Raw genomic sequence first — 14,776 nt, forward strand, 5'->3', positions numbered from 1 at the left:
TTAATATTAAAGACAAAATTCGATTTCAAAATAAAAAGTTGTCGTGTTGTTAACTTTCGGCAAGAAACAGGGGAATTATGAGAGTTTGTTTGGATGCGAAGGAAGGATTACTGTTGGCTGATGACGGGTCCATGGAAAGGACACGTGTCTTGTCAATGAGGTAAGCATTCACGTGAAGTGGAGCCCTTGATTCCTCCATGACAACTTTTCTTTTCTTTTTGGCACTTTCCTCCCGTAACGCGACACTCGGGATAATATTATTATTTTTATAATACTTAAATAGTTGATAATAAAACGGTCATATTTATAAGTTGATGCAATCATGCAATACAGTTGATCGTTACACCCAAACATGTTTGAATTGTAGTATTTAAATAAGCAATAGACATATATCATATAATACACACGTAAAATGCTTATATAATTGATCGGTTTAATAGTTAAAACAAACAAAGTTATATTATCGATCAACGCTTATTTCATTGATTACCTATATCTTGTCCGGATATGACAACATAAGGGCATTTTATTACCTCACATGTATTGTTGGGACTTGACTGCTTTACGCTCTTGCAATCAAAGACAAATATGACAACATTATCAATAAAAAAAACTATCCATAGAGATACATTTAAAGACATAACATCAAAAACACAAGGTAACTCGTGTGATCAGTGGCGAAGCTTGGACTCGAGCGTTGGGGAGCTGAACTCAAAATGAATTTAAAAAAATCATAAACGAGGGGACGACTCAAATTTTTGGCCGAAAACGGGTAAATTTAAACTATGTATAAAACTTTCGAATGAAAAAACGGATATATTTACACTACTGCGAAAAAAATATGGAGTTTTCGGGCGAAAACGAGTAAGTTTACACTACATATTAAATTTTCGGGCGAAAAAACGGATATATTTACACTACTGTGAAATAAAATAGGGAGGTCGGGCTCAAAATTTCGGGCGAAAACGAGTAAGTTTACACTACGTATTAAATTTTCGGGCGAAAAAACGGATACATTTACACTACCGCGAAAAAAAATATGGAGGTCGGGCTCAAATTTTCGGACGAAAACGAAGTTTACATTAAATATTAAATTTGCGGGCGAAAACGAAAACATTTACACTACTGCGAAAAAACCAGGGGGAGCCCGGGTCACCCTTAGCCCTAATGAAACTTCGCCATTGCGTGTGATGCGTGCTAAACCCACTGTCTTCCTATTTTAGAAGGCACAAGTTTTTGAATATGAGTATCCCTGCAACTTAATCATCAAAACACATATAGGTACAAAATCATTTAAACATTATTATACGTAGAGGTCGTAATATATGTGAAGAGGTATGTACCCGCCTCAACACGGAGCAAGGCGGGTCAACCCACAAGATATAGACAACAGGCTAGACAATCAAGACATTACGAAGGCACAAAGCCAGAACCTATGCGCATGGCGCATACCACACATGCTCAGGCATCATATGCCCAGGCACCACATATGCTCAGGCATCATATGCCCAGGCACCACATATGCTCAGGCATCATATGCCCAGGCACCACATATGCTCAGGCATCATATGCCCAGGCATCACATATGCTCACGCATATCACATATGCGCGCGGCGCGAAAGCGCACGGCGCATATCACATCTGCGCATGAAACATCTGCGCGTGAGAATAAAGAGAAGACCTCGCGCATCCTCAGGATTGGCGCATATCACACATGCACATAATCAACCTCGTCCTTATCCAAATCAGGATTAGGGCAACCTTGATTGTGCACGTCAGACAACCTTCCAGAAGGTATCTTTCTAAGGAATAAGAATATGCTGATGCTGACAGCTGCCAAATGAAAGGTCGACAACTCAGCATGACACATGTGCTACCACGTGATTACAACCAATGAGAAAGCGCCAGGTGTCCCAGAGGACACGTGGCGCAGAGCAATTGGAGGAGGCCAACAAGGCTGAGCCCAATCAGTGGAAACCCTAGCACTATAAATACAGCATCAACTCCACAAGGAGAGGGGAGATTCATTCACATTGATATCACATTCAATCATATTCAATTACATTCAATCACAGACAGTTACAGCCAGTAACACAATCACATAGAGTATTCAGCTACTAAGCAATACTCTCCAGATTTCCTTACTCTGATATTATTATCTTCTCCCACAAAATACTTATTCTCACACCGGAGGGTTACCCAAAAGAGGACCCCTCTGTCCCTTTCTGAGGGGCAAGTTGACGGTGCTGTTCATTTTGTAGGTGGAAGAACCCAGATCCAAGAGAAACCATCGGTGAAATAGTCTAATCATACCCGAGGAAAGTAGATCGTCTACCAGTGAGTCGATCCACGTTTCTTCATTGGCGCTAGAGAATCATGAATATACTTACGCAGTCAGGTTGGACTTCAAGAGCACCAACAATGAGGCTGACTATGAAGCCCTGCTGTCTGGCCTGCGCATCGCGCACAAATTCGGGGTTAAAAAGCTAGAGGCCCATGTTGATTCATACTTGGTAGCAGCACAGGTCAATGGCCTTTATGATGCCAAGGAGAACACCATGCCTCTATATCTAGAGCAGGCGAAAAAGCTCATCGAGCAATTTGACAGCTTCAGAATCATTCATATTCCGCGCAGTGAAAACAAATCTGCAGACGCGCTGAGTAAGATGGCATCAACCAGTTTTGATCACTTTGGCAAAGATGTCAGGGTAGAAGTAATGAGCAACCCGTCGGTGGTAGCGAAGTCTGTCCTGGTAACTCATACAACCCCTTCATCATGGATAACTCCAATAATGGAATTCTTGAAGGAGGGAAAGGTACCAGATGATCGCGCGCAAGCGAGGAAGATAAGACACAAGGCGCAGAACTATGAACTGCTTGATAGTACATTATATCGACGCTCTTATCTTGGGCCGCTCATGAAATGCCTAGATGCTGAGGAAGCAAGCTATGTGATCAGAGAGATACATGAAGGAATCTGTGGAATACATGCTGGCCCGCGCATGGTGGTTGCCAAGGCAATGAGCGCAGGTTACTATTGGCCTGGCATGTACTTGGACGCTCTAAAAGAGATCCAAAAATGCAAAGCATGTCAGAGCTATGCGCCAAACACCATGCGGCCAAAGAACAACTTGATTCCGGTGACCTCCGCATGGCCTTTCCACAAATGGGCAATCGACATTGTGGGTCCCCTACCGCAAGCGCCTGGGCGAGTAAAATTTTTGGTAGTGGCAGTAGACTATTTCACAAAATGGGTTGAAGCCAAGCCACTAGCAAAAATAACAGCCGAAGCGATGAAGCAGTTTATCTGGAGCCACATCATATGCCGTTTTGGCTTGCCCATGGAAATTGTGAGCGACAATGGCAAGCAATTCACTGACAAGAAGATATCCAGCTGGCTCAAGGAATTGCGCATCAACCAAATTTTCACTTCAGTTTATCACCCTCAGGGGAATGGACAAGTGGAACGCGCGAACCAAAGCTTGTTAAATGGGCTGAATAAAAGGTTGGAGGGAGAATCCCATTCTTGGGTCGAAGAGCTACCTAATGTCCTGTGGGCACACAGGACATTAAGCAAAACCAGCAATGGCGAATCCCCCTTCAGCCTAACCTATGGAACAGAGGCAATGATTCCAGCGGAAATTGGATGCCCATCCCATAGAGTGCTCATGATGAGCAAGATTGATAACGCGCGCGAACGAAGGTTGGATCTCAACTTACTTGAAGGGCGCAGAGAGGCAGCTATTATCAGTGAAGCCAAGTACAAGAAAAAACTGGAAAAATATTACAACCAGCGTGTGAAAGAATGCCACTTCAAGAAAAATGATTTTGTCCTTCGAAATAATGAAGCTAGCCGCGCGATACCCCCGGGAAAAATGTCCCCCAACTGGGAGGGACCTTATCAAATCTCAGAAGAATTGGGGAAATGCGCATATGCTTTAAAAGATTTGAATGGAAAGAAAATCCTGCGCGCATGGAATGCAGCACAGCTTAGAAAATGTTTCATGTAAAAAAATATCAAGTTTGTAATCAAGGCCTTTTAAGCCATTATGAATAATGATACGCGCTATCTTCTCTTAATGTGGATTCTATTACCTTTTGCATACATGTTTCACACTTCCCTTTATTATTTTTGAACAATATGACAACATTGTATTGACATCAAAACGAAATAAAAACGAAGTAAAACATACATGCGCGAGCTTCAAGCTCAAACGCGTTAAAGAGTCTTAACTCTAAAACGTCAGGGCCTTAGCCCAATAATGTGAGCCTTAGCTCAAATCACTCACAACATCCAACCTACATACTGCGCACCCTGACCATAAAAATACCTAAACACAACTAAGGCAAAGCAAATGCCAAAACATAGTTGTTAAGGTCTCAGGTCGAGGTCGCGCATGAAAAGGTAATGGATATCTGAGTAACACATATTGACACGTAAAGGCTAAAAATTTCATAATTCCATGCGCGAAAACGAAGCGCAAAAGAGGAATAATGAAAACGCCAAGGCGCGTGTCAACATAATCAAGATATGGAAATATCACTTACAATATGACAAGGATTAAGTATAATAAATTCCTTACAACCTTGTTCTTATTCCAACGTGCAAGCATATCTTATATTTAACAAGCAAACATGCGATATAAACAGATGAATGGTAATGCGCAAGATGCGAAGAAGGGAAAAACAGAATTTCATTCAGAAGCATTGAAATTTACAAGTTTACAAGATGAGATACAAATTACAAATAAAAATAAAAACATGAAGGGCTTCTCAAGTCTCCACGTTGACATCAGCCTCTTCATGATCCTCATCCTCGCCCTCAGCATCTGGCGCAGCCTGCTCCTCTTCATCTCCAAACTGACCATAGTCAAGTTCTTCATCTTGAATGGAGTCTTCTACCATGACAGTGTCAGGAGCGGATCCTTTGGCCACGCCAGAGCCGCTAACAACGCCAGCTTTCGCCGCGCCATCGTCGCCGCCAGCCCCTTCGCACTCGTCAAGTAATTTCTTTAGCGCGCCGAGGTCGGGCTGGTCAGCAAGCGATGATATCTGCAAATCATAAGCAAAAAATATGAGTACAAAAAGACTTAGAAAATAAGTCAAGGTAATCTCATTAAGGTTAAAATACCTGCGCAAGGATGGGAATGGGAGTGTTCATATACTTCTCCCCCATCGCGGCCATTTCCGCGCAGGCAGCGTTGCTCTGATAAGGGTACTCGGATGGGTTCTTCTTTAACATGCCATATTCGTAACCATCCGTGAACCCTTCAGCTCGGCCCACCACGTGCGCGGCAGCGTTGCAATCCATCACCAGGGCCTGAAACTCGCCTGAGTATTTCATCGCGTAAGCGCAATGAGTCATGCCCTGTGAGATCAGCCAGTGGCGATCCTGCGCGAGGCCAGCAACAGACGTCTCGAGGGCAGGAACCTGAGAGTTTAATAACTCAACAGTTTCCTTAGTCTTTGTTAGCTCCTCTTTATCGGACGCTGCTGCCGCCAAGATTTCGTCTTTTTCAACCCGCGCAGCATCAAGTGCTTCCTGGCTAGACGCTGCCGTCGCCTGGGCTTCGTCTTTATCGGCCTGCGCGGCCGCCAGCTCCCTCTTCAGGCGCGCAACCTCACTCTCCAGTGATGATTTTTCAGTTATAGACTGGACAAGAGCTTGGTCACGCGCCTCCGCCTCAAGCTCCAACTCGCGCGCTCGGCGCGAGTACTTGGCCGCGTCCGCCTCCGCCGCCTGCAGCTTCTCACGCGCAGCCTGAAGCTCATGACCGCGCTTCACAAAGGCGCTGTTGGCGCTGGCTCTGTTCTCACTGAGCTCGGCTTGGAGCTTCTCAGCTCTCTCGCGAGCATCAGAAAGATGCCAAGCAGACACCTTAGCCTCATGCTTGGCTTCCGCAAGAGCATCACGTACTTTTACGTAATCAGAGCGAAGCTCTTGGGAGGCAGCAAAGAAGGCCGACCCAGCAGACATATGGTCGTTGAGCAGGTCGTCGCGAGCGCGGTCCTCCTGGAACCTCCTTTCAGTTGGAGGCACAGCATGAGCCCAGAATTCCGCACACACACCCATGGACTGAAAGGTGCTGTCTTCAGTTATATTCCATCTCGGGCGGTAAATGTGGTCGGATTCCTGCAAAAGCAAAGTAATTATCTAAGTTATCAAAACACTAAGATGGAAGTAAGTGCAGCGGAACAAAAATTAACCTATACCTGCGGGGATGAAGCAGAAAAGTCATCGCCAGCCCTACGAGAAGGCTCCGCCGCGAAACCTCGTGGCGCTACAGGGCTGGCGCGGGCGCCCGCGGAGTCTTCAACTTCAAACTCCTCACCCTCCTCTGAAATAGGCCTCTTCTCCTGCGACCTAGAATCAAAATCGGTCTCGCGGGGAGGGCTGTGCGCATGAGGAGGTGAGGGAGGTCTCGACGCCGCCAAGTCGGCGCGCAAAACGGCCTCCTGCTCCTTAGTAATGCCGATGAGGGGAGATTCATCGCTTGCAGGAGCAGGAGCAGAGCCAACGGCGCTGGGAACGGCGCCAGGAGTGCCGCCAGAAGCTTGTGCACCAGCTACGGCTTCTATGAAAAAATCAACAACAACAAATGGTTCAGGACTTGATCTAAAAGAGTCAGAAAATAAGAGCGCAATACGTACCTTGGCGCAACTCCGTTCGCGCAGCAAACATCGCCATGAAGTCCATTCTACCCTTCTTTGAGGGTAAAACGGGGGACTTCGAAGCGACCTCCGGCGCAGCCTCGGCATCTTGTTGCACTGTCGCCGGCAATACAAACATTTGAGTAAGACAAGATTCATTAGTAATCCTATAAGGATCGCGCTCATAGAACCATAAAGGATAAGCAAAGTTTACCTGTCGCGGGCGTTTCCGCCGCGCGAAGGGAAGAGGTAGTGGCACCATGCCTCAGGTGGACAGGAGGTCTGCCCACTTTTATAGGCAGGGAAGACAAGGAAACCGTGGTGGTAAACTCTTGGGTTTTCCCAAATCCCCCCGCCTAAGTAGGAGGGTCCTGAACAACAGGGGCAACATCTTTTTTCTGTTTCTTACTGGCCCCTGCGCCAGTTTTCCCCTTAGCTTTACGCTTTAGTTGGGGCGCCTCCTCCTCCTCCTCCTCTTCCGCGAGCTCCAGCTCGTAGTTCTCCAGCGCATCTACAATACATGCAACAGAAGTGTTAGCAAAATTTGGTATTATAAAGGAAAATGCATAAGTGCAAAGGCTTACCAGGCGCATCGCTGTCGAAGACAAATCCCAGATCAACAGGGATGAACATGTCATCAAAGCGATCCGGGAAACCAACCTCCCCAGCGCCAAGCGCGACGGAGCCACCCTCCATGTGCTCATCATACGCAGCATGGATATACTCCTTGGTGACTGCACAAAACAAGTCAAATGAGTTCAGCAAAAAGAATCATATTCGCGCAGAAATAAACCTATGAGATAAAACTTACATAATCCGTCGACTTGGATAACGGGCTCAAGCGCGCTGTCCGCCCACCTCTTGCTCATACCAACCCCCACCAGCGCCTCCTCACAAATGTTCTTGGCGGGGGATGGTTCAGCGGTCAGCTTATTAACCCAGGCGCCAGTTGGGTTCTTAAGGACACCCACATCCGCAGGCGCAGAAGAAATCGCGCGCATGGTCATGCGGATGGGGATCACACCAGCCCTTATGTAAAAGAACCTCTCAGACCAGTCATGAAGGCTCTTGAATGAAACAGTGGAGCACCTCACCTTCTGACTGCGAGGAATAAAAGAGAACCAATTGTCTTGGATCTTGGGCTTGTAAAAAAACTGAAAGCGCCGAGGAGTGGGCTCCTCGCGCTGGGATTTGCACATGAACTCAAAGTGAGTCATGCGCACAAGTCCAAACGGATGGACTTGGGATATATGAATCCCATAAAACTGAAGCAGTGCACCCACAAACCTTGTCATCGGGAGACGAAGGTTGCAGTGGGTGAAAAAATGGCTATATAGGGATATATAGCCGGTAGGCGGGTTCGCCGCCGTTTGCCCGGCCCCAGGCAACATGCAGCCAAACAGGGTGGGAAAACCCTGAGAGGCGATAATGCTGTCAAGATCAGCCTGCCTCAATTTGCAGGGGATTTCATTCCACCTCTTCACCGCCTTGGTCCTCCTTACCTCCTCCGATGAGCCCTCAGCAGCCTTCTTCCCCTTGCCGGTCTTCTTCAATGTAGACATTACTAACGATTTTCTACGGCAATGGATGGAGGAGATTGTATTGTCTGAACTATCAGACATACAACTGTAAAATCAAAAAAGGGAAACTTCTGAAGAACAGATAGCTGGAAGCAGAACAAGGGTAATCATAAGACAAAGAAAAAAAAAGCTCAGAAGAATAAACAAGAAGATGAAGGATAAAAAACTCTAAGGGCTGGCTTTTATAGGCCCAGGAGAGAGAAATTTGGGTGCTGAACGGACTTCACACGCCCCCACTCGCAGGTCTTGGCCAATGCGAGCGCGACACGTGTCCCTGACACTGTGTGAGGGGACATGAAAGAAAACTATACGGCTGCTGCCAGAGTTCACGCGCCACCACTCGCAGGAACTGACCAACGTGAGCGCGACACGTGTCCCTGACAACATGTGAGGGGACACGAAAGGCAACTGTAGCACCTCGAGCACACGAAATGTCTGACACGTCTCCATCACTGACCCACGTCAGCAACCATCACGTACATAGACGATTCGTTTTCAACCAAAAGGATAGAATTTCGCGCAATAACGAGTAGTAAGAAGAAAAAGACAACACCCCTACCAAAAGAGCAAACTATTTAGTCTAACATCTATCTTACCTCGCTCGCGCGAGACAAGACACACATTAGATTGGGGGGGCTTGAAGAGGTATGTACCCGCCTCAACACGGAGCAAGGCGGGTCAACCCACAAGATATAGACAACAGGCTAGACAATCAAGACATTACGAAGGCACAAAGCCAGAACCTATGCGCATGGCGCATACCACACATGCTCAGGCATCATATGCCCAGGCACCACATATGCTCAGGCATCATATGCCCAGGCACCACATATGCTCAGGCATCATATGCCCAGGCACCACATATGCTCAGGCATCATATGCCCAGGCATCACATATGCTCACGCATATCACATATGCGCGCGGCGCGAAAGCGCACGGCGCATATCACATCTGCGCATGAAACATCTGCGCGTGAGAATAAAGAGAAGACCTCGCGCATCCTCAGGATTGGCGCATATCACACATGCACATAATCAACCTCGTCCTTATCCAAATCAGGATTAGGGCAACCTTGATTGTGCACGTCAGACAACCTTCCAGAAGGTATCTTTTTAAGGAATAAGAATATGCTGATGCTGACAGCTGCCAAATGAAAGGTCGACAACTCATCATGACACATGTGCTACCACGTGATTACAACCAATGAGAAAGCGCCAGGTGTCCCAGATGACACGTGGCGCAGAGCAATTGGAGGAGGCCAACAAGGCTGAGCCTAATCAGTGGAAACCCTAGCACTATAAATACAGCATCAACTCCACAAGGAGAGGGGAGATTCATTCACATTGATATCACATTCAATCATATTCAATTACATTCAATCACAGACAGTTACAGCCAGTAACACAATCACATAGAGTATTCAGCTACTAAGCAATACTCTCCAGATTTCCTTACTCTGATATTATTATCTTCTCCCACAAAATACTTATTCTCACACCGGAGGGTTACCCCAAAGAGGACCCCTCTGTCCCTTTCTGAGGGGTAAGTTGACGGTGCTGTTCATTTTGTAGGTGGAAGAACCCAGATCCAAGAGAAACCATCGGTGAAATAGTCTAATCATACCCGAGGAAAGTAGATCATCTACCAGTGAGTCGATCCACGTTTCTTCAATATGAGAGGTTTGTTAACTAAGACGACGATCCAAACATGGAAGACACAAAAAAAATTTATATAGGATATCATTTAAATCACAGTACCAATCACCAAAAACTCATATGAGTTACGACAAGGATTATTTTATGAAATATAAACCCATTGAGAGACGGGTTGCCCTAGCTTATTGATGATCACGATTAATAACAACTCATATAGTATTAGTAGAAATTTAAAATGAATCAGAGAATCCAGAGAGAATTTGTGTATAATATTATTGATGATCAAGAATTCATATTATCCATAATGTACATATATATATATACATGTAAAACATAAAGTAACCGCTAAATACAATTACGTGGAGTATTGTATATCTGGTTTATAACAAATTTAATATTTAATTGACCACGCTAATTATTTATTTTGCCTTATTTTTAAGACATGTTCATGTTATACAATCTCAAAAGTAAAAAGGAAAAATGCTCTTGGGTCGCATGTTTTGGGCTAACGAAGTTGGGATGGTGGATTGTTCTCCTTTATCGGCTAATGAAATGTAATCTACATAGTTTAGTTTCGAAAAAATAATTTTTTTTAACAAAGTCCAAAAAGCCATCTATCAAAAAATACATTGAATATATCGAAAAACTCGAAGCATGGAACGACGTATCTAAAGAAAATAATCCAAAGTACGGAAAATGAGAAATGAGATGTACAGAATCAATATATCGAACCAATATATGACGATCATAAATCATTCATAATTCATTTAAAACATAGATTCATTTGAGTAAAAATAAATTGTATTAGATAAGTTATCTTAAAGTTATTTTAAATTAGCAAGAAGGAAGTGACTTGATATTCCATGTAAACAAAATTCGTTTTCTGTCCTCGTCGATCATTTGGTTTTTGGCGGCATCACATGATGATAGGAGACTAGGCGATGAGGTAGTGTTCACTAGTTGGATCCTTAAATAAAACAAGTTTATCTCACCACTCTATTCCTACCATCACACCATCACCTCTACCAATCCACCACCTAGGGGTGAGCAAGAAATGGTTCGGAACCGCTAGAACCGATGAACCGAAACCGAACCGGTGCTTCAGAACCGCTAACATATGTTACGTTACGGTTCTTGTTCTCAGTATATGCATTAAACGGTTCCCAGTTTGGTTCCGGGTGAAACCGCGTTCTAGAAGTGGAACCGAAGGCCGATATATTAAAAACTTTTTAAATAAATTTACCAATTCACATTTTTTACAGGGTAACTTATTAGACGATATTCATTCAATCATTCTTTAATTCAAATATTTTTTCTTCATATTCAATACCTAACAACCAAGATCAATTTTGATTCAGAACTTTTCAGGTAATATTTCTTTAATCATTCGTCACTAATTATGTATTTAATTTCAACAATTATGTTTTTATAAAAAAATATAATGGATGTTCATGTTGTAATTTAAATTAATTTTTATAATGAATGAAGACATACAATTATATAAACTTGTTTTGAAAACTGCAAAGTTGCACAACATAGTTGAAAAATAAAAGACGAACCGTTTAGCGAGAAACAACTACACCGTTTCTAAAACTGAACCGGTTTTAAATTTCAGTCAATTTTGGTTTCGGTTTGGTTATCACGGTTCTAAACTGTTGCACAACCCTATCACCACCAAACTAGAATGATTCATACTATCTTGACCTAAATTAGAGCTCATAGAATTAGAGCATTTCCCACAAGATCTCTATCTCTGTTTCTATAATTACATTAAAAAACACTACATTTTATCTCTCATATATAATGAAATAATATTTTTTACCTGTTTATCATTAACTTTTCTCTCTATCTACTCACAACCACTTTTAAATATATTAAAAATTAAATAAAGTATAAACAGTGTTCCTTCAAATTTATTCAAAATTTACCATCCCTTTAAAATTTCTCTTTCATCCACTCACAACCATTCACAATTCTTTGAAATGTTTTAGAGTTTTTTCTCACAAAATTTTAGAAGAGCTGCTGAAAATGCTCTTAGACGATAATACTATGTGCCATCCCACATACCTTGTCTTTAACGCCCCCTATCCCTTAACAACCCTCAACGAACCTTCACTTTCATTCTCTAGAAACTACTTTATCCTACATATTCATTAAAAATGTAGAAAAAAAATAGTTTCAACCAAACCAGGTCCTAAACCGGCCCAGCCCACTGGTTCCACCACCAGTTTCCCTTATGAACTACCAAACCGGTTTAAAAAAACCCGAACCAAATCGATTTGGACTAGTTTGACCTTTTATGCTTCTAAATCGGTTCGGTTTGACAGAAAACCGGATTTGTACACCTCTACTATTCAATAATCATCACATTTCACATCCATACTGATTTATCAGAAGCCCAAGCCCATCCACACGCCCAAACAGCCCAACAAAACCCTAGCTCACTCTCCCTTTATACTTTCACATCTCATATTTAACACAGCCACTTCACCAAACCACAAACCACCACCGTCGTCTCTCACATTTTCATCAACCATGCCGCCGAAGTTCGACCCATCCCAAGTCGTCGAGGTCTACGTCCGCGTCACCGGCGGCGAAGTCGGCGCCGCGAGTTCACTCGCTCCCAAAATCGGCCCACTCGGTCTCTCCCCAAAGAAGATCGGAGAAGACATCGCCAAGGAAACCGCCAAGGACTGGAAGGGCCTACGTGTCACCGTCAAGCTCACCGTCCAGAACCGTCAGGCGAAAGTCTCCGTCGTACCGTCTGCCGCCGCGCTGGTTATCAAGGCGTTGAAGGAGCCGGAGAGAGACAGGAAGAAGGTGAAGAATATTAAGCATAGCGGGAACATATCGCTGGATGACGTCATTGAGATAGCGAAGGTGATGAGAGGTAGGTCTATGGCGAAGGAGTTGCAGGGGACGGTGAAGGAGATATTGGGGACGTGTGTTTCGGTTGGGTGTACGGTTGATGGGAAGGATCCTAAGGATTTGCAACAGGAGATTGCTGATGGTGATGTTGAGATCCCTCAGGATTGATTGATTGGAAGTAAGAGTGGTTGTTAGTTTTTAATATTATTATTATTATTGTTATCGTATTGACTGTTTTTGTTACTTTGCCAGACTGTTCAATTTTGAGCTTTAATTACATACCTGTGTTTGATTTAGTTTTTAATTGGTTTATTGTGTTTGTGTTATAACTCTATATAACTATGCTTATACTGGTTAATGAGTCAGGTATATTGCATTAGGTAGACATTTAAGGGGTGTTTGGGATTACTTAATCATTAAGTAGCAAACTTGTGACTTATCACTTATGACGTTTTTTAAGTCATAAGGCAACCCGTAGTGGGCTACAATTTGTAGCGATATTGGGCAAATGTGGGCGAGCACACCGCCCTCTGGGCGAAATGCGGGGGCGACAAGGGTGGGGGGAACTATTTGTTGCCGGCTTCTCTTTTCTTTTTATTATTATTATATTTGTTTGTGTTATGTATATATAGAGCCAAAAGGCGCAAAATGCCCTATTTTGCAGCCCTTACACTACACATAGCCTAAAGAGGTAAAAATAAGGAATCCGTGACACGCCCTTAATTGTGTGTACATTCTGGCTTCTTGTTTAAGTTGGAGTGTTTTAGTTGCTTATATTATAGCTGTGTTGCATTTGTTTTGAAGCTTTCAAATTAATTCCGTTGTTCTGGTTCTGGTTCTGTCAGAAGAAGTATCTAACACTTGGAAAGTGTATTTTATCAAATTTGTTGATTTTAAGTAGGGAACTATAAACTGGTTTGTTTTAGCCGATTGGCGTGTCAAACATGAAAACCTTTAACATGGTGCCTCTATTTGTGGCTGATATGAACATTGCTTGTTTAACCTGAGTTTTGTGTACTGGCACTTGAGGGTTGGTACATTTGTCGTCGGATTGATAGTATAGTTGCATATTCCAACACGATTTAAAATAATAAGACTTGTTTTGGAGTTGACATGTTAAGTTAAGCGAGCTATAATGGTGTTGTCGTGCTCTGACTTGTCTAACCTGTATTTAAACAGGGCAGTCTTCTAACTTTTTTATGACATGTTTAGCTTATTTGTTATGACTGAACAACTCGATTAAATTGTCAATTCATCAGCCTGTTTGAATGGTTTGGTAAATGGTTTAAACAGGTTGTGGTTATAAATATAAAACAATTCAACAACCACCCAGCCAACTTGATGCAATTCCCCCTTGGTAGTAATTCACACCTTGAAATTGATTCTTGATGCTTGTTAAACTGGGAATAGTCAGCCAGTTTCATGGATTCATAATTCTCTGCATATTCCTCACTTGAATTTTTTTCCCGTATATCATTCAAGATGTAGAGTAGGTTGATCCGGTCACTTGATATCCGAATTGAAACCTCACTGTTAGGTGCTGTTTGTTTTTTAAGAGGTAAAACGTCTGCAGTCTGTGGACCACATCTGCAGGCATCTGTAGCAAAAGAGGTGGACCAAACCTCTGCAGTCTGTAAGAAGAAGACTGTTTGTTTTTTAACGTCTGCAGACTGCTAATACATTTAATGTATAACTTATACCAAAAACACAAATTATCCAACAACAATTAATACATAAATCCAAATTTTATACCAAAAAATACAAATTATCCATAATTAAAAATACTCACAATATCAAAATACATAATCCAAGATTAACATGTATGAGAATCATTAGGTCTTACAAACAATCTATAAATTCCAGCATTATTCTCATAATCAAATCTACAAGTTCCATCAGTGTAGCCATTGTCAAGTCTTGCCAAATCTAAATAAACAAACAAATAAATAAATACAAGTTATAATAACCCAAACAAACCAAAATAACCCGAACTAACGCAAACAAAAACCAAACAACATGACG

The 14,776-nt window shown here is 43.0% G+C and overlaps 1 pseudogene; it reads left to right on the top strand.

Annotated features, from left to right (window-relative positions):
- Positions 1–12,362: 12,362 nt before the first annotated feature.
- On the top strand, positions 12,363–12,997 carry LOC143565913 (large ribosomal subunit protein uL11 pseudogene; annotated as a pseudogene).
- The last annotated feature ends 1,779 nt before the right edge of the window (positions 12,998–14,776 follow it).

The sequence above is a fragment of the Bidens hawaiensis genome, unplaced genomic scaffold (assembly GCF_021521415.1).
Source record: "Bidens hawaiensis isolate Kalapana, Puna unplaced genomic scaffold, B.hawaiensis_p1.1 tig00022579_1, whole genome shotgun sequence".
In the NCBI taxonomy this organism is placed as follows: domain Eukaryota; kingdom Viridiplantae; phylum Streptophyta; class Magnoliopsida; order Asterales; family Asteraceae; genus Bidens; species Bidens hawaiensis.